This window comes from Trachypithecus francoisi, unplaced genomic scaffold (genome assembly GCF_009764315.1).
Source record: "Trachypithecus francoisi isolate TF-2019V2 unplaced genomic scaffold, Tfra_2.0 Lachesis_group10, whole genome shotgun sequence".
Classification (NCBI taxonomy): domain Eukaryota; kingdom Metazoa; phylum Chordata; class Mammalia; order Primates; family Cercopithecidae; genus Trachypithecus; species Trachypithecus francoisi.
In genome coordinates, this window is record NW_022681455.1 from 126,918,843 (window position 1) to 126,931,134 (window position 12,292).

General features: G+C 45.3%; 1 long non-coding RNA gene across 1 annotated transcript in view; it reads left to right on the forward strand.

The window, feature by feature from the left end:
• The window catches only part of LOC117088157, a 201,123-nt gene that overhangs the window by 187,812 nt on the left and 1,019 nt on the right, over positions 1-12,292 (forward strand). The window lies entirely within an intron of this gene.

Here is a 12,292-nt window from a genome sequence, read left to right on the forward strand (position 1 = left end):
CCTGTAATCCCAGCACTTTGGGAGGCTGAGGCAGGAGGATTAGTTGAGGCTGTATGTAGCCCAGGCAACATAGTGGGACTCTGTCTCTGCAAAAAACACAAAAATTAGACAGGCGTGGTGGTGTGCACCTGTAGTCCCAGCTACTTGGGAGGCTGAGGTGGGAGGATCCCTTGAACCTGGGGCTCGAGACTGCAGTGAACTGAGATCGCACCACTGCACTCCAGTTTGGGCAACAGTGTGAAATTTCGTCTCAAATAAACATTTTTTAAAATAAAAAATTAGAATATTTAATTTAAAGGAATATTGTGCAGTGATAAAAAGGAATGAAGTTCTGACCCATGCTACACATGAATGAACTTTGAAAACATGATGCTTCTCGAAGGAAGCCAGACACAGAAGACCACACATTGCATGACTCCGGTGATATGAAATGTCCAGAACAGGCAAATGCCTAGACACAGGAAGTAGGTTTGTGGTTGCCTAGAATTTGGGGGAGATTGATAGTGCTTGCCAGAGGTGCAGGATTTCTTTCCAGCTGATGAAATGTTTTAAAATCAATGATGGTGATGGTGGCACATTATCTCTGAATATGCTAAAAACCATTGAATTGTACTCTTTAAATAAATCAATGATAAGGTATGTAAATTGTCTCTCAACAAAGCAGTTAAAAAACAAACTTCTTTGTTTTTTGGTTCACTTCCGAAAGATTAAAGACTACAGATAATCGGAGAAAAGGAGAAAACAGACAATACTATCCTACCGGTTAAAACCAAGCCACGTGAGCAGCTTGGTGCCTGTAATTCCAAATACACAGGTTTTGCTGTTTTACTTTTGATGTTTTGTGTCTCTTGGTTTGTTTTTGTTGTTGATGTTCTTTTCTTGAAAGTGAAGAATCCCACTGTCTAGGGTGGCTTGTGTCCTGGAAAGTCTTTGAAATATCTGTTTTGTGGACAGAACAGATCTAATTAGACTGTGGAGACCCAGTAAACACTGCAATTAAAACCATGTAGCAGTAGAGCGCCTGCTGGGAAACGAACTGGCCAAAGGATCTGGGATGTTTCTGCTGGGTGGCTGCTGAATTCAGGTTTCGTAAACAGGAGAATCCCTGAGATGATTTCCAGAGCTGAGTGTCAGTCCTGGTGAAGGTCTGGCCAGGCTGCGGGCAAACTCTTTTGGAGACCAGTGGGTGACAGTATAAGTCCACCCACCAGTGAGCTTTCACCCACAGGAATCTTTAAAGTCCACTTATTTATTTATTTGTCTGGCTCTTAAAATTAAAATAAGTAAAGGATGCACATGGATATTCAAATGAACATCCACAAAGAGGAGCAGATGGTGGAAGGAGTTCTCTCCCACTCCCAGTCACTGTGTCTCCACCTGGAGCCCAGCACTACTTGTCAGTTTCTTGTGTGACCTTATAAATAGCCCACAGGGGTGCAAGCAAGCTTATCCCCCTCTGCTTACCCAGGGATGCATGGAAATATACTATGTCATCTCCTCTTTACCTGGCTTCTTAATTTAAAAAAAAGTATATTGATGATTGCTCTACATCAGCCTTCACTGATGTGATTTATTCTTTTTTTTTTTTTTTTGAGATGGAGTCTCGCTCTGTCACCCAGGCTGGAGTGCAGTGGCACGATCTCGCTCACTGCAAGCTCCGCCTCCCGGGTTCACGCCATTCTCCTGCCTCAGCCTCCCGAGTAGCTGGGACTACAGGCGCCCGCCACCATGCCCGGCTAATTGTTTTGTATTTTTAGTAGAGATGGGGTTTCATCGTGTTAGCCAGGATGGTCTTGATCTCCTGACCTCATGATCCACCCACCTCGGCCTCCCAAAGTGCTGGGATTACAGGCGTGAGCCACCAAGCCTGGCCATGATTTATTCTTTTGGATGGCTATATAGTATTCCACTCTATGAATACACCAGAATTTATTAAACAGTTCTCTATTGGTGGACACTTCATTTCTAGAATTTTGCTATTACACATGATGCTACATTGCGCATTTTTAAAGATATATCTTTGCCTCTTGGGGGAATATAGTTAATAGAATAAATTCTTCAAAATCTAATTGTAAGATTAAATCATTTCTACATTTAACATTTTCGATACCTCTTTCCAAATTGAATAGTTCATTGCAAACTGTAACCCTCTAGTAGTACGCAAGGTCACCTGCTCTGACCTAATTTTGAACATTTCTTTGGTAGCTCCTACAAGGGAACTGGACACAGATCTTTTCCTGCCCTTCCAAGAGCCAGACAGAAGCAGGAGTTCAAGATTGCAGTGGGTACTTCCTGTCTTCTATCTTCATAAAAGCCTACTGCTAGGCAGGCAGGTCTGCTGTAGACCAGAACTAGCTGTTTCCTAGTACCTTTCTCTCCCTCTTTCTTTGTTAATAAAGTCCCCCCAAGTTCTCATCAGGTCTCTGGCCTCCCATCTACAGCCTCCCTTGAAGCCAGGTATGGCCATGTGACCAAGTTCACACCTTTAGAAAGTGAACAGAGGCCGGGCGCGATGGCTCAAGCCTGTAATCCCAGCACTTTGGGAGGCTGAGACGGGCGGATCACGAGGTCAGGAGATCGAGACCATCCTGGCGAACACAGTGAAACCCCGTCTCTACTAAAAATACAAAAACTAGCCGGGCGAGGTGGCGGGCGCCTGTAGTCCCAGCTACTCGGGAGGCTGAGGCAGGAGAATGGCGTAAACCCGGGAGGCGGAGCTTGCAGTGAGCTGAGATCAGGCCACTGCACTCCAGTCCGGGCGACAGAGCGAGACTCCGCCTCAAAAAAAAAAAGAAAGTGAACAGAAACAGCTGCACAGCTGCTGTGTCTCTTGCTTCTAAGGAAATTGCCTCCCTGCCACTTCCTCTCTTTCCCCAGAAACCACCTTCATCCTGGAGATGGGGCCACATGCTGGGGCTAACAAGATGGACAGAGCCTGGAATGCTGGAGGATGCATGAGGCCAGAGGAAGAAGAATCTTCTTGTTTTTGTCCAGGGGCTTCTTAGCTTGCCAAGAGACAGGCTTTGGGCAGGAAATTGGCATCAGTGAGGTGACTGGAGTAACCAGTGAACACAAGAGGCCTGGCTGGTGACCCCGGATTAACATTCTGCAGGCTCCCAGGAAAAACCCAGAGACCTTGAGAGTATGAGCAATCTGGATTCCCTAGGAACACAGGTGGGGTATTCCTACTAATGGTATTGGGTTTTACAGGGATTACCCAATTTGCAGGCCACATAATTTATCAGTAATTTCAAAGCAGGTTGCAAAGTAGGTTGGAATTCTGAGGCCTTTGCTGCCTGCTTCCAGCTGCTCCAGAAACCAAATCACCACCAACAGCTGGAATAAACACTCATAAAAAGTCCCCCAGCTTCTGCCCTCCTGGAAAATGTTCACAGCAGGCTCTTTCCACCCACACAGAAAAGCAAAGATTTGGTCATTTCCTATCGTGCTGCTCAGTTGCAGAGGCTTCAAGTTCCCAGGACTTGCTAACTCACCCTGGCTGTTGGCTTTTAGAGTTTCTGGGACCCAACTAAAGTAAAACAAACAGAAGAGCCACTAAGCAAGTTGGTGTTCTCTTTTTGCTTTTGGACACTCCCAGACACCTTAGGATGAGGGAACTCGTCAAGGTATTTAAGTCAATGCACTTGCCATTGAGCCAAAACAAGTCACAATTAGAAGGGCTTAAGGGATGGCACCAACAAAGAAGAGTGCATTCTGATCACTCATTCATTCACTTATTTACTAGACGTTTGCTCGGAGCTTACTGTCTGAGGAGGACCAAGCTAGTCGCTGGGGACACAGCATGAGGATGGCACAGTCCTGCTCTCAGGGAGGCCACTCACTGTCACCTGAAACAGACGGACAATAATCATAAATGGAAATTGTGATGAAGGAGGTGTGTACTGGGCTGAAGAGTGTCCCCTCAAATTCATATCCACCAGAAGCTCAAGATGAAACCTTATGTGGAAATAGATCTTTGCAGATTTCATGCGTTAAGGTATCAACATGAGATCGTACTGGGTTAGAGTGAATTCTAAATTCAACGAGGGTGGCCTAATAAAAAGACAGGGCATACAGGGACCGACACAGCTGAGAAGCCCATGTGAAGATGGAAGGGGAGACTGGGATGATGTCTGCAAGTCAAGGAACACTAAGGAACACCAAGGAATGTTCCAATACTGGAAGCTGAATACGGAAAGCTGAATACCGGAAGCTGAATACCAGAGGCTGAGTACTGGAAGCTGAATAAGAAGAGAATGACATGGATTCTCCTCTGGTGCCTCCAGAGGGAGCAGGGCACTGCTGACTTCTTGATTTTGAACTTCTGGCCTCCTGAACTGTGAGAGAATAAACTTCTCTTGCTTTAAGCCACCACTCTTATTTTGTGGTAATTTGTTATGGCTACCTCAGGAAACAAATACAGCAAATACAGGTGCATGAAGACCTGTGGGTGCACAGGGGAGGAGTGACTTCTCCTACTTGGAAGATCAGGGAGGGCTTCAAGGAGGAAGTGACCATCAAACTGAGCCCTGAGGACGTCAGATAATTCCCTGGGCTGAAAAGAGAAGGGAGATTGATTCCAGGCAGAAGGAAGAGCGTGTGAAGACACACAGACACAATGAGCACAGCTTGTCTGGGATGCTGAGGAGTTTGGTATTTACAGAATGAGGGTGATGAGGATGGCAGAGAACAGGAAGTCATAAACAAGAGCCTTTGTGCCACGCTGAAGAAGATGGCCTTTCTTCTGAAGGTGACGGGAGCCACTAAAGGCAGTGGAACAGGGAAGAAGCTTTTTTTTTTTTTTTGAGATAGAGTCTCACTCTGTCACCAGGCTAGAGTGCAGTGGCCCAATCTCAGTTCACTGCAACCTCTACCTCCCGGATTCAAGTGAGTCTCCTGCCTCAGTTTCCTGAATAGCTGGGACTACAGGCGCGCACCACTAGGCTCAGCTAATTTTTATATTTTTAGTAGAAACGGGTTTCACCATGTTGGCCAAGATGGTCTCGATCTCTTGACCTTGTGATCCGCCTGCCTCGACCTCCCAAAGTGCTGGGATTACAGGTGTGAGCCACCGTGCCCGGCCAAGAAACATCTTTTATTATTTTTAGTTGAAGAATTACATGCCTGTAATGAAGTGACCAAATCTGAAGCATACAGGTCAATGAACTGGATATCTGCATACAACCATATAGCCACCTAGCCCAAGCTGTGGATATTTCTAGCACCCAGAAGAGGCTCTCTGGGGTTCCTCTCCAGTCAAAGCCCAACTTCTCAGAGATAGCCACTATTCTGCACTTCACATAAATGGAACCATGCAGGATATGTTCTCATGTTCCTGGTTTCTTCCACTCAACATTCAGCCAGGTAATTGCATGTATTATATTACGAGTTTATTCTTTTTGTGTGCAGTATAGTATTTCATTGTATGAACATAGCACAGTTAATTATCCATTCACTTGTTGAATGAGGGGCCCCTTGGCCCAACACAGGCCTCTGTGGCTTTCCCTGTCATTACTGTACCTTCTGTCCTCAGGTCTCTAGATGAACAGAGTTGGGGATGGGAGTGTGCATAGCTGTGCTGTGCTTTGCAGCTTTACTTAAACCTGTTGAGCAGAAACTTGAGTCAAACAATCATCCTCTTATAGCAACATTCAGCAAGGAGGTTAACTACTTGATCTGCCCACCAGAATCAAGGATGTGATGGTCAAGACACCTTTGTAAAGATGGCCCCTTAAATTACAAAAGACTAGGGGAGCACAGTGGCTCATGCCTGTAATCCCAGCACTTTGGGAGGCCAAGGCGGGCAGATCACAAGGTCAAGAAATCGAGACCATCCTGGCTAACATGGTGAAATGCCGTCTCTACTAAAAATACAAAAATTAGCTGGGCATGGTGGCGGGTGCCTGTAGTCCCAGCTTCTCGGGAGGCTGAGGTAGGAGAATAGCATGAGCCTGGGAGGCGGAGCTTGCAGTGAGCCAAGATCACACCACTGCACTCCAGCCTGGGTGACAGAGTGACAGTGTCTCAAAAAAAAAAAAAAAATTACAGAAGACTGAGAGCAAAACTGAAAGATTCCCCTCCCCTCAGCCTTGGGGGCAATTACTTCCTTTCTTGGGAAAAGCGCAGGTTGTACTCAGCTGCAACTTAAGAAGTAGATGACGGGAGGTGATTCTGGAATTAGGTCCTTCTGTTTTCCAGCAGAACAAACTGACTTGCAAAGCTGAAGTGACTTGACTAAGTGCATAATATAGTGTAACATTGTATCCTCTTTTCTGTAAAGTTAACACAATCACAATTACACATGGCCCTGATTGAGACTATGTAGTGGGCCTCAGTATTAAAGTCCAGTGCCGGCTGAGGAGGCAGGGAGAACCTTGGCCAGGATGCCTCTGTTCTTGTCTGGCTTAGAGCCTTCCTCCTTGGCTGGGCTCTGCAGATGGTTTTCTTGGGGGCCCACATTTTCTTCTTTCACCTGGATAAAGGATTTGTGTTGAGGCCTCAGTTTCTTCATCAGTAAAATGGTAATACATTTATACCTCTCAGAATGGCTGTGACAAATGCAGATAATGCCTGTATAATTCCTGGCCCTAGACATGTGCTCAGTCATCATAACAAATTGGATGATGATGGGCTGCCGATGACATGATGACATAGTTTTGTTCACTGTCAGTGGAACCGTCATTTGTAAGAGACTCAATGAAGCTTTCTTTGCTTCTCTCCAAAGGACCCTGTTAGTACCAAGCGAGCTATGCTGGAGCCTGTGGCAATAAGAAAAACCAGGAATATGGATCCTTTCTTTATTTAAAATTTTCATATGTTGTTGATGCTGTTTATCATGAAATTGTTTGTATTAATTTAGACTTTTCAAAAATATTGCTTTAGAATATTTTTTATGTTGATCACTGAGTTTTTTGGTGACCACTTAAAGGTTATGTTGACGAAGAGTCAGACTCTATAAAACATTTGAAGAGATTTGTTCTGAGTCAAGTATGAGTGACCAATGGCCCATGACACAGCCCTCAGGAGATCCTGAGAATGTGTGCCCAAGGTGGTAGGGGCACAGCTTGGTTTTATACATTTTAGGGAGACATGAGACATCAGTCATGTACCCTGGTTCAGCCTGCAAAGGTGGAACAACTGGAAGTGGAGGTTTCCAAGTCATAGGTGAATTAGAAGTTTTTCTGATTGGCAATTGGCTGAATTATTATCAATGGGAAGGAATGTCTGGGTTATTCTAAGGGGTTGTGGAGACCAAGATTTTATCATGCAGATGAAATCTCCAGGTAGCAGGCTTCAGGGAGAATAGATTGTCAGTGTTTCTCATCAGACTTAAGAGTCTGTCCTATCAGTAATTACAAAAAGGAAGCAGGTATAATGAGACATGTTGGACTCCCCCTTCCTGTGATGGCCTGAACTGGTTTTTCATTTTAGCTTTGGAATGCCCTTGTAGAGAAGAGGGGCCCATTCAGTTGGTTGGGGGCGTAGAAATTTATTTTTTGTTGCAGTTACACGTGAGGTGAATGCCTTGATCACCTCACCTGTTCGGGATCCTGGTCGCTGGCACTGAGGCTGACTTTTCTTATTATCTGACCAAGGGCTCTGAGCGGTCCTTCTTTTTCCTCTGCCTGCCACTTGGCACTCATCTGAGGACTCTGGCCCCATGCTCTCCTGGCCACGTTTGGCATGTTTCTGTTTTGTTTTTTTGTTTTTGATACAGAATCTCACTCTATTGTCCAGGCTGGAGTGCAGTGGTGCGATCTTGGCTCACTGCAGCCTCCACCTCCCAGGTTCAAGGGATTCTCCTGCCTCAGCCTCCTGAGTAGCTGGGATTACTAGCACCCGCTCACCACACCTGTCTACTTTTTGTATTTTTTTTTTTTTTTTTGTAGACATGGGATTTTGCTACGTTGGACAGGCTGGTCTCAAACTCCTGACCTTAAGTGATCTATTCACCTCAGTCTCCCAAAGTGCTGAGATAACTGGCATGAGCTACCATGTTTGTTTTCTGACTACATTACTCAAATTACTCCAGAAAAGCAGAACCAGCAGAATATAATTGGCTGTTGTGATCGTGGGGGCTGAGAACTTGCACATTTAGCCATCTGCAAGCCGGAGCTCCAGGAAAGCTGGGGTTGGGGTGGTACCAGCTGCAGTCCAAAGGCCTGAGAGCCAGGGGAGCCAATGGTGTACACGCCAGTACAAGGCGAGAGAAGACCAAAGTCCCAGCTCCAGCAGGAGGGCAGGAAGAAAAGGGGGAATTCAACCTCCCTTCACCTTTTTGTTCTATTCAGGCCCTCAACATACTGGATGGTGACCGCTCACATTGAGGAAGACAATCTTCAGAGTCTACTGATTCTGATACTGATCTTATCTGGAAACGACCTCATAGACACACCCAGAAACAGCATCTAATCTGGGCACCCCACGGCTCAGTGAGGATGGCATGTAGAATTACCCATTGCGCTGAGCTTGCAGAGCAAAGGGAAGTTCCTTTTAAATACTTCAGGGCTAGAACTGGGACCTCCTGATTGGTTCCATTTTTTGACGACAGTGCCTCCTTCCTTGCATGTGAAAACTGATTCCCTGCACTTCCAGTGTAACACAAATAATCTTTCCTCTGCATCGTCAGCTGCAGTGTTCTGGAGGTATTTCTGATGAAACAATTCCTTGCCCTCTGAAACACACACTGAAGTACTGCGGACTCTTTTCTCTTGGTCTCTAGAAGAAATGGACCCTGGGAAGCCCCACGACTGGTGAGGGCATCTGTGGAAATCAGTAGCTGGCTGAGTTTTCTGACTGTAGCCAAGTTTGCCCCATGGTTCCATCACCAGACATGATATAGGGTGGAAACTGGTTTCCTCAAGAAGTTAGATTTGTGGGGATATTTATGATCCAGATGACACTCCAAATGTTGACTATTATCACATGATTTTAGTCATTTAGTTCTTTTTTTTTTTTTTTTTTTTTTTTAACAGAGCTTTGCTCTGTCACCCAGGCCATAGGCTGGAGTACAGTGGCACAATCTTGGCTCACTGCAACCCCCACCTCCCAGGTTCCACCGATTCTCCTGCCTCAGCCCCCCGAGTAACTGGGATTACAGGCACGCGACACCATGCCTGGCTAATTTTTGTAGTTTTAGTAGAGATGGGATTTTGCCATGTCAGCCAGACTGTCTCGAACTCCTGACCTCAAGTGATCCATCTGCCTCGGCCTCTCAAAGTGCTAGGATTATAGGCATGAGCCACTGTGCCCGACGGGATTGTCTACTCTCCAACAGTTTTTAACTCTACCCTGAAGGACTCTTGGGTTCCAGGGACTGAAAGGGATCTCCTGGGCTGATTCCAGGGTTGGTTGTGGCTGCATGGACAGAACTTTGGACTCCTCTCCTGCTCAAACAGAACAACGGCATGGGTGTTTGCTCCACACACAGGGCCTCTAAATATAACTTTTATTTAGAAAAAGAAGAATCTTGATTAAAAATAGTTTTAACACTGTGAACCCAATTCAGGGGTTTTTACTCCTGGCTGTATACTGAAATCACTCAAGAAATTTTTAAAAATTCCAAGTCCACTCAGGACTTACACCCAGAAATTCTGACTTACTGAGTCTGCAGTGGTGAGGTCTGGGCACTGACATTTTTTAAAAATCTCGTCATATGACTCTAATGTGCCACCAAGGTTGAAAACTGCTAATCTGGCCCAGTATTCTCTTTACACATGGAAAATTGAGGCTAAGAAGTCTAAATGACTTGTGAAAAGCTGCATATGAACCTCCAGGCTGGATTAGAACTCCAGTCTTCTTTTACGTGTCAGTGCTCTGTGAACTCCACCACACATCCACACAGAAGATGATACAGTTGTCTTATATGCATATGAATTCCTGTGGCTTCATTTTCACATTCAAACAAATATTTTTAGTCCAACATTTTAGTTTCTGGATGACAAAATCCTGAAGCAGGAAAGGACGTTGATATTTATACTTCTGCTGGGAAACAGAGGCACCAGGGTCACAAATGAATGGCCCTCAAGACCACACAGATCCACAGAGCCAAGAAGAGGCCTCGGAGTGCTGGCTCCCGGGCTCATGGTTTAGTTTCCCCACTCCATACACTCCGTTTCGCACTCCCTTGGGGATGTCATTCCAATGCTAAACTGGTTGATGGAGACAAATCGTCAATACTGGTGAAGGGTTTTGTGTTTTCAAGGTCAATCTCAGAGCTTTCTTCCCCCCAAGAATTAAAGAGAGGAAAAAGAGATAAATAAGTACATAGGAATCAGTAGACAGAATAGCCTATCAGGGGACTAAGTCTAAGTAATGCACAGTTTTAAGAGACACTGCAACAGTGGTGGGGGTAGCGGGTAAGAGGTCGACTGAACGCAAAGAAGAGAGGGCAGAAACCCACAGTCACAGGAGGGAATTTGCTAAACAAGAGCAGGTGCAGCAGGATGTAGGTGGTGAAGTCTACGGTACAGGTTCAGAGTTAAAAAGGCTCAGGGTCCTGTAGGCAAATAGTGCTACAGCTGATGCAATAATGAGGACTTCTTTAGTCTGGTGCTTCCCATGAAAATCTTGAGTGCAGAGAGAGAAAGGACTCAAGCTGGTGGACAGGGTCATTCCTGGCAGTGGTAGTGGCTTTGGGAGTGTTCTGTATGAGCATTGTGGTGGAGAGCCCCAAATTCTATGCTGTTTCTCCCATTAAAAGGTGGGTTCTTGAACTTGGGATCATTCTGAGACTTCCTTTGACCCATGGGATGTGGTGGAAGCATTGCTGCATAATTTCTGAGGCTGGGTCTGAAAACATCTGAACAGGCTGAGCACACTCCCTCTTGAAAGCCCCTGCCATTCAGTGAGAAGCCAAGCCACTTTCCAAGAGGAACACCAGGCTACTCTGCTTGTTGTTGTTGGAAGCCACTGTGTTTTAAAGTGGTTTGTAATGCAGTGGTAGATAATGAAACAGAAATTGTTAATAGAAGTGGGGTGCAACTGTAAAAAAATTTTAAACCCATGGTATTGGCTATGAGATTAGAAGGTAGGTGAAGACCTATGGGTCAATGAGGAGACGATTAGCAGAGGCTATGAAGGCAATGAAGAAGTCACTACTTGAGACTGGGGAAAAGAGGACCCTACCAGTACAATGAATAAAACCTTTGCCAGTGGTAATGTGGAGAATAGGAAAGGTACCCCATGAACTTGTGGATTTGGCCAAGGCTGTTTCTTCATTGTTCGAAGTCTTAACTCACTTCTTTTAGATGCATATGAAGAGAGAAAGACATAGAAGAATTGGAGAAACAGCTGTTCAATTTTCACACCGAATTTAAAGGACCTAGAAGAGCTCAGGACGGTCTCCCCAGGCAGCAAAGTATTCTGAAAATAAATTAAATCCTGGAGAGAATATCAAATCCAGGTGCTGTCAGTAAAATGTGGATTTGAGATCAAGATCAGTCCAAGGGCACAGCTGGAACACTCTTTGCAAGAACTGAGAAAGATTTTAAGTGGTGCCCCTAGACTCTCTAAGCTAGACCAATGGACTTTCAAGGATCTTAAATGCATTGTCTTACAACATCCAACTCAGATTCACATAAATCCAAAGTAGGAAATTTCTGTGTCAAGTGGACTTATGAGTATATCCTGTAAAACATCTCTTCCCTCATTCGAAAGAACTCTTTTAGCTTCAACCAAAAGAAAGCCCAAAATAAAAGGAACCTCTTAGGAGGAAGCAGGCTGAGGAAACTACTCAGCTACAAACATGGGCCACTTCTTACGGAAAAGGAAGGATGACTCAAAGGGGAGAGTCAATAGCTGCAGAGCCCCACACCCAGAGGGCAGAACTGGGCTCGAATCAAGACACATTTCCTGCTCCAAGAGCAGGGAGAATTGGTAAAACAGGCCCAGCTAGATTTCAGAATTGCTTTGGACCAGTGACAACCATGAGCTTCCATCCCATCCTTTGAATCACAGTATCCACTGTGGACATCCTGGTTCCATCTTCCGTTGTATATTGGGTGTGTGTGGGCAGATGATTTGTATTTTCAGTTTATGAATCTCAAGGAATCACAGTGTGAAGCTACATTCAAGCAATGAAACCCAAAGTGCCTCCTCGGCACCTGGACCTGGTTTAGATGACAAGATCCTGACCTCTAGCTTGGGTCTGCTATCCTAATGGAACAGGACTTATGGGGGCCTCAGGGAGTGGGAGTGAATGTAATTTGGACATGGGAAAATTATAAATAGTCATACCCAGAGTGTAGCAGGCAGTGATGGGTTAAATACAGCTGGACATTTTTGTCACATC